The following is a 15,716-nucleotide window of genomic DNA, read 5'->3' as shown; positions in this document are numbered from 1 at the left end:
ATACCTCTCACATTCACAAAAATACCTCTCACACACAAAAAAATACCTCTCACATATACAATTTTACCTCTCATATACACAAAAAGATACCTCTCACATTGACAATTTTACTTCCCACATACACAAAAAAGACCTCACATACACAATTTTACCCCTCACATACACAGAAAATACCTCTCACATTCAAAAAAGTACAATTTTACCTTTCACATTCACAAAAAATACCTCACATTTACAAAAAATACCTCTAACATACACAATTTTACCTCTCACATTCACAAAAATACCTCTCAAATTCAAAGAAATACCTCTCACATATACAATTTTACCTCTCAAATTCAAAAAAATACCTCTCACACACACACACACACACACACACACACAAGATACCTCTCACATTCACAAAAATACTTCTAAAATTCCAAAAACTACTTCTCAAATCCCCAAATATACCTCTCAAATAAAAAAAAACCTCTCACATATACAATTTTACCTCGCAATTTAAAAAAAAATACCTTTCACACACACAAAAATACCTCTCACACACACAAAATACCTCTCACATTCACAAAAAATAACTCAAGTTAAAAAAGATACCTTTAAAATTCAGAAAAATGCCTCTCACATACCTCTCGCTGTGAGAGGTATTTTTTGTGTATGTGAGAAGGAAGAATGAATAAGTTTATTATATAGCACCCAGTGTAGTCGTGAACATTGTTTTGGTGATATTAAATACATTACACAGTGGTTTCAAGAGATACCACAGACCTCAATGTCAACATCTATTTACTTCATAGCTGAGCTGCCAAGTTCAAATTGATGACGTAAACAAGTCACTTCTCAACTACTGGCTTCACTTGAATCATTGGATTACATTTTTAGATATCATTTACAAAATTACTCCTTTTTTTGGTTTAAAATCATGTAAAATTCAACTATCTTTTCTGAAACTTACATTTCGGGAGCTGAGCGCCCCTGCAGGAAACACAAACTGAAAAAAAGTTACAAACCTCTGCTCTAAAATAAGCATCTTCTGCACTTCATGTCACGCAGTCCTCCAGTCTTTAGCCTCTGTGCAGCAGGTGCAAATTAAGAGAGAAACTGAAACTGGAAAGCAGATTTATCCGACTGTGACACAATAAAAAACAAAAAAGCACACTCGCTTTCCTAGTCTTGGTGCTATACTTCCTTCCCAATCTAAAGTTTTTTTTATCTGGTGCTTTAAATCCATACTGTTAAACCATATGTATTATAAATTGGTAAAATAACTCCTCAGAAGGAGGCCGAACAAACTCCCTTACTAAACAGGCCAACATGCAGTAGAATACGCATACTTACAAAATCTAGCTGCATGATGATCCAACAGCCAAGATAAACACAACAGTGGAGTCACATCGCTGATAACGAAGACAAGACACAAACTAAATCTAATCTCAACCCTTGGCTCTTGGCTATTGGCAAGATAAAAATAAACCAAAGAACCAGCAGAACTGGAAAGCTTCTGCTATTCAGCCACTCCCACTAATTAACTGACTTCCCAGGGAGAAGTTTTTAGTTCATAAAACATTCATAGAATACGAACATGGGATGTTTTAGTCATGTTTTTTTTTGTTTGTTTGTTTTTGGCTTTCTCCTTAAAGTGGGGACAATGTTCACATTGTTCAAATGTTATAATGTTAGAAAAAGTTATAATGAATTTAGTGTGTTTTAGAACATTACATAACATTCTGAAGGATCTAAAAAAATAAAAAAAAATTTGCAGCAAAAGTTGACAAATATTTAGCATCATATTAGTGTAAAAAAACAAACAACAACCCTGGTAACATTTTAAAATGTTTTTTTTATATATGTTTTGTTAGAACATTACATAACATTCTGAAGGATTTTTTTTTTAAAAGAAGAAGAAAGGATTTCAACTCAAAATTTAAAAAAACAAGTTGAAATTTGTAAATTGTTTTTAAATAATGGGACATAACTTTAATGTTAAATTACAGTGAAGTCTATATAAAAAAAAATACAACAAATACGAATCATATTGATGAATGCAGAATGAAAGGACATTTCTGTTGTTTTTTATTTTTTACAATAAAACTTTAAATTTATTGTAAACCTTTTTTAAGAAATTGTAAAAAAAAAAAAAAAAAAAAAAAATTGCAGCAAAAGTTGACAAATATTTAGCATCATATTAAAGTGTAAAAAAAACCCCAACAACCCTGGTAACATTGAAAATTATTTTTTTATATTTTTTGTTAGAACATTACATAACATTATGAAGGAAATATTTTTTAAATGTTCCCAGAGATTCTTGTATAAAAAAGTTAATTACTTTTATTACAAATATTAATCATAAAAAATCTGTAAATTAATATAATCATCCATGACCCATAATTGGTCTTTAATGTTAAATTACAGTGAATTCTTCGTAAAAAAAATAAAAAAAATACAACAAATAAAAATCACATTGCCGAATGTAAAAAGTTGCCACTTCCAAAAAAGAAAAAAATTAAAAAAAATTTTTTTGAGACACTGAATTTTAGGTCATTATTAAATGTAAGCCATAAATCATTATATTTGGAAGAAATTGAATAAATTAAGACATGGAATGTTTCATTCGGTGTGTAATGGATCTATATAATGTGTTATTTCCACTTTTTGAATTGAATTACTGACATAAATAAACTTTTCTATGATATTCTAATTTATTGATATATATATATATATATATAGTATATATATATAGTATTTTAACAAAATGTTACGACAAAAATATTTGTATAACGTTTTAAAGTGTGTTATTCTGTAAAAAAATATTGAATTATTGTTAATCCTTTTTGAACATAAAAAATTTTTCCTTCAGAGTGTTATGTAAAGTTCTAATATATATATATGTATATATATATATGTATATATATATATATATATGCGTGTGTGTGTGTGTATATATATATATATATCTATATATATATATACACACACACACACATATATACACACACACACACATATATATATATATATATATATATATACATATATATATATATATATATATAAATATATATATATTTTTTTACAGAAAAACACACTTTAAAACGTAATACAAATATTTTTGTGGCAACATTTAGTTAAAATACTTAAACATTAGAACATTATCGTGGTGTGTCCTGTGCCAGATGGGAATCCAGACAGCTCCAACAGGATGGTGATTTTATTGATTTATTTTGAACAGTTTATAAGCATCAAGAGTCCAAAAGGCCACAGGTCCAGTGAGATGCTAACAGGCTGCCAGGAAACAGCTTTGCATCCATAACTGAACTTGTGGAGCTGGATCTTATCAGAGGGTGACCGTCAGGGCCTGGCAGGGCAAGAGAAGGAAACGGGAACAGGTGTGTCAATAGGTAAAGCAGGCAGGTGAGGAAGGAAACGGATCAGATGGAAAATGATAACAATGGGACCTTGGTAATAGTGTCAGCCATTCATTCAGCTGCATGTCTTGTGTGAGAAAGCACTGCAAAAAAGAGAAGATGGGTGAACTCAAAAATTTCAAGGCAACAAACTTTAATTTAAAAATTAAACTAAATATTTTAAGTTTTGTTTTTGAGTTTGCTCAACTCTGAATCCAGATTTTTCTCAACTCAACTGTAAGTTGTACCAACTTATAATTTTACATTGTAATAACTTTTAATCCTTACTTCTGCTAACTTCTAGCCTGGCTAACACCAGACCAAATCTCCAATGAGATTTGGTCTGGACACCAGCCGTTCATTTCTCCGTAGAGGAGGTGTGGTTTACGATCCTCCGGAGCCGTTTATTGGACGCTTAGAATGTCTATCAAAGCGTCTGTAGGTAGCTCTTAGCCAATCAGATCAGTTATACCAGATGACGTAGTAGAGCAACAGAGATGGATGGTTGTTGTGTGTGTGTCTGTGAGAGAGTGTTGTTTGCTGCGTTGCTTCTCCAGTTCTCGCTTTCTGCAAGATTATTTATTTTCACGCTTTATTCCCCCTCATGTCATTCAGCCACACACATCCACTGATTTTATGGGCAACAAACAAGCTGCTGCGGGTCTCTTGGCGCTAATAGCCCCGCTACCGGTGATCTGGCTACGAGCCGGGGGACAGCGGAGCCGCCGAGAGACCTTTCGCCTTTCAACTTTCGCTCTAAACTATTTAAAACACCATCTACAGCTAAAGAGAGTTTCGCGTCTGCAGCAGCCATGTTGGATCCGGAAAACTACAAGCTTCCAAGTGCCGAGTAGTACACGTTATCGTCTCACCGTCCCTCCCCGCTCTGTGATTGGATCCCTAAAACAGGGCTAGGAAACTGCCGTGGTTTCCAGACTGGATGGAGGTTCGAAATTAAATTTGAGCGCGCAAGGCAGTCTGGGTATACCCAGGCTAGCTAACTTCTGCAATGTGCTGAATTTGCGCGATTGTAACGCCGCTATGAAATGTCAGCTAATGTTGCTACTACAATTTTGAGCTAGCATTGATACTCTAATGGCTACTCTTGTAGCTGTAACAAGCAGCACCGCTAGCATCAGTTAGCCGCTAGCATCAGTTAGCCGCTAGCTTTCGCTAATGACCGAATTTCACCGCTTTCCCGCATTTCACAACAAAGAAATAAGAGTTATCAGAACTATTGTCCCTTGTTGTGAACCCCAACTTAAAGATATAAGTAACAACAACTCACAAACTTGTTTTTGAGCAGACAACTGGCTTCCTTTGTTGTGCTAACTTATATTATTGCCCTAAATGTCAATCATTTATATTTCCAAGTTTTACCAACTTAAATCACTGTTTTGGGCCAAAAAAACACAAGTTGGCTTTTTTGCAGTGACCTGGAGGACCTGGGTAAAACATGCAAACCTCGAAATCAAACCTACGAGCCTCTTGCTGTGAGACACCAACGTCTCACAGTGGAAATGTAGTTAACATTGCACTGTGGCTTTTTGCACTTCTGGTCACAAAACAATACAGCTAGATATATTGTAGAATATAAATTGGCTTCCTGTTGCAAGATGTAGCTGTACGTATTATTTATTTCCTGGTTCATTTTTAAACTGCAGCAGATTTGCATCACTTTTGTCATTTAAGCAGTAAACCTTCCCACTGTTGGATTGAACACCTTTGTTTGTACTTGGGCTGTAAGGTTTGTCTCATAAAAATACAAATTCATGTAGATATTGTCTGAGGCTGTGTTCAGAAAAAGTGTCCATACTGGACAAAATAAAATACTACTACAATTTAAAAGATATTTAAAATTAACAATAAACACAAAAATGCTCAAAACTTTTTTTGATAACAGTACTTCGTGTAAACATCAATTAAAAATAGACTAAATACAATTTACATTTGGAAATGTTTTACAAAACATTTATTCTTTTCTGAATTATTTTCTTATACTCTTGCTGTATCAAAACAACTGACCTTTGAAGTAGGGGACTTGTTGCCCTTCATCCAAGTTATTGAAGAGAATTCAATTAGACACTATAGCTATATTTACTAGCCATATTTATGTAATTTTACTTGTCCTGGACATACTAGGGGGAAGAGACTCCAGACAAAGGTTAAACTAAAGGCCTAAAAGTTTTTTAAAACACACCAAATCTCATTACCACTGAGCACAATACTGACACAAGCTTTAAAAACCCTGATTAAGTAATTAATTACAAAAATCAAACTGCCAAATTAGAACAAATTCACACAAATGTTTTTCCTGTCATGACCTGAACTGACGAGTCCCCAATTTGTCACTGGCTCCTGGTTTAGACAATGGTTAAACAAACCAAAACAAAGGAATGGATACAATCACTGTCACTTATGTAATAAAGTATTAGGGTGACCTTTCTCAGTCTGTACATCCTTGATTCATTTCCTTGCCTCCTGTCCTCATGTCTTAGTCCCTCCCACTTCGCTGTGAGTAGACAAGCAAGACAGACAGAGAGAGAGAGAAAAGTTCACATTAGGTGTGGCACAAATTTATGATCCGTCTATTTTTTCGTTACAGCCTCAGGCTCTATTAAATTATCTCTGTCAGACCAGCAGAACAGTGTTCATGACTGTTAATGCAGCCTGTTATTACTTTAATGCATGCATGCACGCACACAAGCATGTGTATATAACAGCCTTTACATATTTTATTGTGTGAAGCACTACAAATGTATGAAAAGTACTATGAAAATAAAAATAATGACAGTCGACATTCAATCATTTTTTACAATTAATTGATTAATCAATAGTCATTTTTCATGAAAAAAAGTGGTCATACTAAACTGGTTGTCTTTGGGTTTTGGACCAAGAAAAAAGGCATATAGAGGAGTCAGCTTGAGAGAGTGAGATAGACTTTACTCACTATTTCCTGATTTATAGGCCAAAGGATTCAGATAATAATTGATAGACAATAACTGCCAGCTGCAGCTTCTCCTGCGATGTTTTACCAGGTCACAGGGCAGGAGGACGGAGGAGACGAGGAGACACAAAATAAGAAAAATGAGAGCTGAGAGAGATGCAACACACCTTTTAACAATCACAGCCCCTCAATTAAAATGTGCTTTGTTAGGATCCTTTCATATATTTCCCTTTCAACCTATTTTCAATGAACTGTAATGGAACCATTTATTAGCATGGCTTTTATTTTGAAAGTCCTGCGTCACAGGGCTGTTTGTATCCCTGCTGGCTTTACACTGGCTGCTGTCTGGCCTCGGCTTCCCGCTGAGCTGTGTGATGTGAAGCGCTGCCGCCCCCTGCTGGACGTTTGTCTGCACTGACTGAAAGAATTAATTAAGATGATTGATTGAGACGCTGCTGCAGCTGTCAGTCAGAGTACCACACCCTAACTCTGCACTCAAGTCACTTTATTATTAGATTTTAATCCACACATTATCTTTTCTTTTTCTATTCTACAAAATTCAGCAGCACATTCACATTCTGCCTTGAAATATTACATTATTTTCTTTTTTATTCTGATTTTTGGTGGTGTCAAATAAACCTCTGCTCCCCTCTAGTGCAGTAGTTCTCAACCTTTTTGAGTCGCGACCCCCAATTTAACATGTATGTTGTCCGCGACCCCCACTCACTGAACAGAATCTCACAGTTCAGATCATACAAACTCAGTTGATACAACACATTTTGTACAAATAATGAAGCACAAAATGACCAAGAAAGACACAAAATGACCAAAAAAGACACAAAATGACCAAAAAAGACACAAAATGACCAAAAAAAGACACAAATTAACCAAAAAAGGAAACAAAATTACCAAAAAAAGACACAAATTGACCACAAAATGATTTAAAAAAAAAGACACAAAATGATAAAAAAAAAGACACAATGACCAAAAAAGAAACAAAATGACCAAAAAGACACAAAATGACCAAAAAAAAGACACAAAATGACCAAAAAAGACACAAAATGACCAAAAAAAGACACAAAATGACCAAAAAAGGAAACAAAATTACCAAAAAAAGACACAAATTGACCACAAAATGATTTAAAAAAAAGACACAAAATGATAAAAAAAAAAAGACACAATGACCAAAAAAAGACACAAAATGACCAAAAAGATACAAAATTACTAAAAGAACACACACAAAATGACCAAAAAAAAGACATTAAGTGACCAAAAAGACTAAAACACATTAACACATGAACACTTTAACACAGTGGAGCCACAGCTGACTTCCAAAATGATTTGGCGACCCCCAGAAATCATCTCACGACCCCAAGGTTGAGAATAGCTGCTCTAGTGGACAGAGTCAGTATTGCTTTTTTTCCTCTTCTACATTCACGTGTGGGTGGAGGCCTTTTTTTAGTAGCTTTTTATCCTGGCTGCCAGTTGTTTTCTGTCCAGATGTGTCTTTGTGTGTGAGAAGTTGGAACCGTCATTGTTTATGAGGTCCACATATCTTCAACAGTTCCTTCGGCTCGGGAACCACAGGAATCTTTAGAACAAACTTCTAGAACCAAGGCACTAACACCCAAAAGTATAAATAAGCAGCAAGATACAGAAAAAAAGGAAAGGAATTCTCATTACAAGTGCTTATTGACTCTGGGATTTAGATGGTAAATTTGGGATTAGGTTGAGGACATAATTAGACCGATGTCTACAAGGCTATTTGAGTGTATTTGTTTCTGTGACATAATAGAGCAGGCCTATTAAAACCCAGCCGCATTGTTTTTAAATAGAATTGTCCGCCCCCACACCAGCCCTCTTGTGCATTCTGAAGCAGAAGCCTCAGGGTTCAAGGCTGTTTTTATCGTCTCTCAAAGGAAAAATGTCTTTGATTGCAGCATTTATTTTAATTTTCTTTGCACATTAAAGCAAATACAATTCCTCTGAAAGACATAATATGCACACAATAACATTTACCTATATACAAAGACAGGTTTTCCAACATTATCAGCTTTATATTAATTGAAAGTAAAGAAAAGCTTGTGCAGGAGAGTAGAAAACTAAAAGCGTATACAAAGATATAAAAAAAAAATGCATGATTGTATATATATCTTTTTAACTTTTTTAATATTTCTTCTTCTTCTTAAATTGTTAATACTTTGATATTTCTTGTTAATATCACTTGTTATTGTAATGATGCTTCTTTCTATTTTTGCTGTACATTTTTTGCTGCTGTAACACTGGAAATTTCCCTCTCAGAATCTTATCTTACAAGTTAAATTAGGAAGGCTACTACAAAATAAATTTACAAAATGCCACAAAAGACACTGAAACACACAATATTCCATTTTTCCCACTAGGGGTCTTCTAATAAAATAAATAAGGTCTTCAATAAGGTCCAGGTGCAGCCTGTAGCACCTATTTGTTCATTATTTAGGAGGTTTTAACTGGGAGCCAAACTCTCCATAGACTTCTTCTTCTCTCCAAAGGAAACAGATCCAGTGATTAAAACTGCCTAAATAACTTATTATGCAGTTTTATGTTGAAATTAATGTTTCTGCTGTGCTGTTTGGACAGACATTCAGGAAGTTTTTGCAGCTGAATTATCCACCAAGTCTTCTCCTTTTCAAAACAAATGGACCTGGCTATTGAAACCAGCAAAATCACTGAATAAAGCAGTTTTAACATAAAAAATAAGTGTTTCTTCATTGGTGTTTGGTTTACAGCTGCAGCTAAAGCTCAGATTTTTTTCTCTGATAATTTAAGATTAAAATGTCTGATGACTACAATCCTTAATGCAGTTAGAATATATGAATAAAAAGGAGAAAGATCCCAAAAGCGTTTTGCAAAAATTTTGAATCAAAAATGGATAAAAAGTCAATTAAATGGCAGACATGCACATATCTATGGGTTTGAAAATTATTGGAAATATATTTGAAAAGTACACAATTTAACAAAAACTATAACAGATTTAGCTTTTAGACATTTTAATGCACCAAATTTACACTTTTACACAGTTTTTTCTCGTTTATTTTGGTTGAAAGGACGCTACTCTTTATAGAAGCGATGTTTGCCTGGATTCATGATGTCCAGGATTACAATCAATGATACTGGTTAAAGCTGTATTGTTTTTTTTGTTTGTTTTTTGTTTTTTGTATTTTATTTGTTTTCTGATCAAATGCATTTTTACCAATTATTCCTAAATATTTAATCCAAATGGCTATAATTCAATGGTTTGATTCTACAAGCTGTCTTTTAAATTTGTGCTGCATTTTGTAATGAACTTTTGTGCTGCACTTTTCTAATGTATTTTGGAATGTATTTTTACTGTTAAAGTTGTTGTAGGACTGTTGAGTATTACTTGTTGGAATGTTTTGACCCCAGGAAGACTAGCGAACTGCCACGGCACAAGCTAATGGGGATCCTTTAATAAAACAATAAAACAAAACAAACATTATACCATAAATAAATGAATAAATGAATAAATAAATACTCTCTTGTTAACACACTACTCACAAAAACATGCAACAAACACATTTAAAAATATAACAATTCCAAAAACAGCAAAAGCAACTTTAGAATCTTTAACCCTATAAAGCCTGAACCGTGAAATAATTGCCAGAAAATTCAAAATTTTCTAAACTGGAGTGCTTGTTGAACCGGCTAACATTTTTTTCAATTCAATATCAATTTTCATATATGAATTTAATTTGGATCATATTTGATACATCAGGTCTTTTTGTGCAATTTGTTGCTCACAATTTGCTTTTCTTGAACTCACATAATCACATAAAACCTAATATTTTTAACCAAATAAAACTTTGACTTTCCTTTTAACATTTTCCTCAAACAAACAAAATATTTTTTTTCCATATAAAACAACATCATACATCTGCTGATATGAAGTTTTCACGCAGCAATGACGGATCCACCAGTGGAACCTGCAAATCATTTTTGTTACATCTGGTATTTTTGTGAAATTTGTCTCTCAGTTTTTTTAATCATCAATTCATGTATTCATCAGGTTTTTCAGGAAAAAAAATATCACACTGATGATGTAGAGGTCTCAAAAACTTATGAATCAAATATGATACACTTGGCTTTATAGGGTTAAGGATGCAAACACATCTCATTTTAGGTGCTTGCACAATATGAAGACCGTCTGGATATAAAGGCTGATGAAAGTGCACGGTAGCTGAGAAATGTTGGCTGCTCAGGACACCCGCTGCCCCCGGTCCAGAATCTTGGGCGGCAGCGTGAAGGTTAGAGCAGCGGGCGGAGGGATGTCATGGCAGGCCACTTGGCTGCAGCCGTGTGTCAGCTGCTCTCTGTGCCCCCTGTCCAAACAGCCGGTTACCATGGAGATCTGTGCAAGATCCAGAGAGTGTGACGAGGAGGGCACGGCTGCAGAGATCTGGACTCGTGGAGAAAAAAACCAAACACCTGCAGCTTGTTAGATATTAATACCATAATGTTCTGATTATTAAGAAAAGATTATTTATTAGATGTAAGAATAAAACTATATTTTGAAACAGCAGTGGGGCATTCACACTGTAGAAAAAGAAAAGTTGGGTGAACTCAAAATTTCAAGGCAACAAACTTCGATAAAATTTTACAATTAAACTAAATATTTTAAGTTTTGTTTTTGAGTCTGCTCAACTCTGAATTCAGATTTTTGTCAACTCAACTGTAAGTTGTACTAACTTATAATTTTACATTGTAATAACTTTTAATCCTTACTTCTGCTAACTTCTGCAATTTGCTGAATTGGCACGATTGTAACGCCGCTATGAAATGTCAATTTTGGGTTAGCATTGATACGCTAATGGCTACTCTTGTAGCTGTAACAAGCAGCGCCGCTAGCGTCAGTTAGCCGCTAGCATCAGTTAGCCACTAGCATCAGTTAGCCACTAGCATCAGTTAGCCACTAGCATCAGTTAGCCACTAGCATCAGTTAGCTGCTAGCATCAGTTAGCCACTAGCATCAGTTAGCCGCTTTCGCTAATGAATTTCACCACTTTCCCGCATTTCCAAACAAAGAAATAAGAGTTAGCAGAACTATTGTCCCTTGTTTTGAACCCCAACTCAATTCATTGGCTAATAACAAAAAACATAATGGTATATCAAACTCATTGAAGGGAAGAAATCAAATGAATCTAAATGTTTGTCTCAGGGATTGCTGGAATATTAACTGTTGGTGGTTTTGCAGGATTTGTTTTCAAAATTTTGGTGAATTAAACAACATATATAAGTGCTTAAGAAAAACTAGCGTTGGCGTAAATAAAGCAGGCAATCATCCACTATAATGTGTAAGGTTAATAGAGTTAACTGTATGTAGCCATGTGCACGTTACATTGTGGCAAATAAGAAACATTTTTGTATGCTGTGGTCATGGTTTGTATGAACAATAGATAGATAAATAGGTAACGCTTTATATTAAGGTCCTTGTAATAACCATTAATTAACAAGTAATAAGGCCCTTGTAAGTCCTTACAAGATGCTTATTAACATTATTGTGTGTTTATAAGCTTATATAAGTGTTAATAATGGCATTAAAAACACCCATGACCCACCCATTATGTCTTTGCCATGCCTTTATTAATCTTTTTTTGTTTGCTTATTGATATTAAAATATACTTTATTGCTCATCTATTATAAGTTAACTATAAGTTAACTATGCTTTTTGCAACTACCGGATCTAAAGCGAGAACAATGCCTTATTACTTGTTAATTAATGGTTATTAAGGACCTTATTATGAAGCGTTACCGATAAATACATTAAATTGAAGACGATAAGTAAGTTACTTAAAAGTCAATGTACTTTCCATCACTGAGCATATGAAATTGAGAATGAAAGTCTCAGTGTTCCTAAAGCATTGTACGTTTAGTGTACTGTACCCACTGTATCTTTATATAACAGTCTTTAACATTGTTTGGGTCATGTTACGGACAATACACAGAGGTTTCAGATGATACCGCGGAGCTCAAAGTGGACATCTAATCACCTCATGGCCGAGCTGGCCGGGTCGTGACAATGGGTTGGGATGGATTACATATCAAACAACTGAAAAAACAAACAAGGCTCCAAAGAGCAGTTGAGGACGGACTGGAATCCTCTAAAGACCACGAGTGGACAGGACGCCTCGGAGAATAAGGCAGCCTTCTTTCTTTCAACCCCAAAAGGTTCAAAATGAGTTCAGATTTACGACCACATAAGGAGAACGACGAGGCGACACATTGAGCTGTCACCCACCTATTTATGAATATGACAATCAAAAGTGCATTACAAGCACTTCCCTGATACCTCTCTGTGTTTTTCTTTTTGTGTCTGTATGGAGACAGGAGGGAGTTGGGTTGCAGCAGAAATAGCTCTCCCACCTGCTGAGGATCACAGGGGGAAAAAAATGATGACAGAACATTTGTTGTCCCCCCCGTCTTCATTCTTTTATTGCCTCTCATTGCTCGCTGAGGCATTGTCTCTGCAGCTCCTCTGAGGTATAAGTGGCAGGAAACAACAGCGGATGGTCTCTGACACTGTAGCGCTAATTAACAGCAACTTTGATGGCATATGTCAAAGAGATTATATATCTTATAGAGAACCCTGGAAAAATATTAAGATTAAATTCATGAATATATTATACACTTGTGATTAATTGAGAAAAATATATTTTTGGTGTTTTTTTTCATGCATTTGTTAAATTTGATGATTTTAAGTTCATTTTATTTTTATTTTTTTTAAATAGATTTTCTGTTAAACATCTTTAAATGTCTAGAAAAGCACTATATAAATGGACTATATTACAATTATTATTATTATTAATAATAATAATAATAATAACAATAATAATACAAATAATAATATTAATGTTATTATTATTAATATATTAGTCTAAAATATTTTTCTCCTGTATATTTTGAGCCTGGTGCATAAAAGATAAAAAAATGACATGTTCATTTATTATTATTATTATTAATTTATTTTTGTGCGCAAGCCAGCGGATGTCAGTCAATTTGGGTTGTTTTGATAAGATATTTTTTTCTTTTTTAATTTTCTTTTATGAATTTTGTCAATCAAGTTAATTTTTGTAATTTGTCTTAGTAAGAAAGAAGAAAAAAAGAAAAGAAAAAAAAGAAAAAAATTGACATTTTTGCAGGTTTTTATTCCAAATATATATGCATAATTATTACATATTTGTTTTGGATATTAGTGACAAGTAATTCTATTATTATTCTTATTATACATTATATACATATTATCATGTTTTACATTTAATATTTATGTTAGATATTTGTATGGGGGGGAAAGGCATAAAGAAAAAATATATTTTCAAGGTGACAAATGCAAGAAGATTCAAATCGTACACAAAAAAAATCTCCTTGCTAAGTCAGAACATGTTATTCCTCCAGACAAATTTTTTCGTAATCTCTGAGAAGCCCTCACAACTCACTGAGAGCAAAGGTTCAACATGGACTCTTCCCCGCTCCATGTGACTCTTCTGCGGATGTCCTTGTAGCTGATGCTCTGTTTACCAAAACACCTTAGCACTTGCATCAGCTTTATTCCAGTATAAGCCAGTGGAAAGAAGAGAAACTCGATGCTCAGGGGTTAAGAGATTTGTAAGAAGTTTCAGAGCTCAGGATGAGATTAGTGGTGCTCATGCTCTGAAATCTTGATCAAGTCAGGCCAAGGAACTGTTGACAGCAGATGTAAATACAAAAACACACAGAGGCAAAGTCAACTGAAGAGAGGAGGTCTTAGAGTGGACAAAGGCCTATAAATGAAAAAATGAAGGCTATAATTTCATAATACTGTGTGGTGTCATCACATAGAAACCATAGCCCTTATATAATATGGATGTAGTGCAGTGAAGATTAAGCTCAGTCAGTATTTACACACACAGATAATCGAGCTATGCTTAAAAATTGATTTTGGCGTCTCATCGGACTTCTGTCCTTGTCCCAGTTTACATGTGACTGAGAAAATTGAATAACTACTACTTGCTACTGCAACCGGCTACTGCAACCAGCTACTGCAACCGGCTAATGCGACCAGCTAATGACTTCGGCTACTGCAACCAACTACTGCAACTGGCTACTGCAACCGGCTAATGACTTCGGCTACTGCAACCGGCTAATGACTTCGGCTACTGCAACCAGCTACTCCAACCGGCTAATGCGACCAGCTAATGACTTCGGCTACTGCAACCAACTACTGCAACTGGCTAATGCGACCAGCTAATGACTTCGGCTACTGCAACCGGCTACTGCAACCAGCTACTGCAACCGGCTACTGCAACCGGCTAATGACTTCGGCTACTGCAACCTGCTAATGACTTCGGCTACTGCAACCAGCTACTGCAACCAGCTACTGCAACCGGCTAATGCGACCAGCTAATGACTTCGGCTACTGCAACCAACTACTGCAACTGGCTAATGCGACCAGCTAATGACTTCGGCTACTGCAACCGGCTACTGCAACCAGCTACTGCAACCGGCTACTGCAACCGGCTAATGACTTCGGCTACTGCAACCAGCTAATGACTTCGGCTACTGCAACCAGCTACTGCAACCAGCTACTGCAACTGGCTAATGCAACCGGCTAATGCAACCGACAACCGGCTAATGACTTCGGCTACTGCAACCAGCTAATGACTTCGGCTACTGCAACCAGCTACTGCAACCAGCTACTGCAACTGGCTAATGCAACCGGCTAATGCAACCGGCTAATGACTTCGGCTACTGCAACCAGCTACTGCAACCGGCTAATGTGACCAGCTAATGACTCGGGCTACTGCGACCGGCTAATGTGACTGGCTAATGTGACCGGTTTTCTCGGATGTTTTTGTTCTGGGGTCATATGCCAACTTGGGGCTTGGAGCATACGGAGCATGCGCACATGCGTTGTCTTGTCGTACATGCCAGCAAAAATCCTATTCCAATCACAATATCTGGGTATCCTAATCGGAGTTGGAGAATTCCAACATTAGTCAGACTAACATGTTTACATGCACTTCAGTTGTCCAGTTATCCTCAGATAAAGGCAATAATTTGTTTTTTTTCCAGTGTCATGTAAACGTACTGAGTGTTGGTGTCTCATCACTTCTGGTTAATCCATAATTGGGCAAAGAGGTGGAACATGGGTGGAGCTAAAACACGCCCCCTGCTACAGTTCCCACTTAAAGTGGTGTCACTTAAAGTGTCCACACTCTTAATTATGTGTAACTTTAAGCATTAATATATTTATTAGTAAAAAAAATTCATCCCCTTCCATGTTTATTTCTGCTGTAAGGTTGAACATTTTAACACGGGGGTCTATGGCGATT

At 35.4% G+C, this 15,716-nt stretch overlaps 1 long non-coding RNA gene across 1 annotated transcript in view; it reads right to left on the bottom strand.

Annotated features, from left to right (window-relative positions):
• Nucleotides 1-10,057: 10,057 nt before the first annotated feature.
• LOC131960358 (uncharacterized) overlaps nt 10,058-15,716 on the bottom strand; it is a 134,171-nt gene continuing 128,512 nt past the window's right edge. The window contains exon 2 of the long non-coding RNA XR_009389648.1: nt 10,058-10,334. This is a non-coding gene — a long non-coding RNA (uncharacterized LOC131960358). The remainder of the gene's footprint in view (nt 10,335-15,716) is intronic.

This window comes from Centropristis striata, chromosome 22 (assembly GCF_030273125.1).
Source record: "Centropristis striata isolate RG_2023a ecotype Rhode Island chromosome 22, C.striata_1.0, whole genome shotgun sequence".
In the NCBI taxonomy this organism is placed as follows: Eukaryota; Metazoa; Chordata; class Actinopteri; order Perciformes; family Serranidae; genus Centropristis; species Centropristis striata.
The sequence above is the reverse complement of the archived record's forward strand: the minus strand, read 5'-3'. Positions and strand labels throughout refer to the sequence as shown.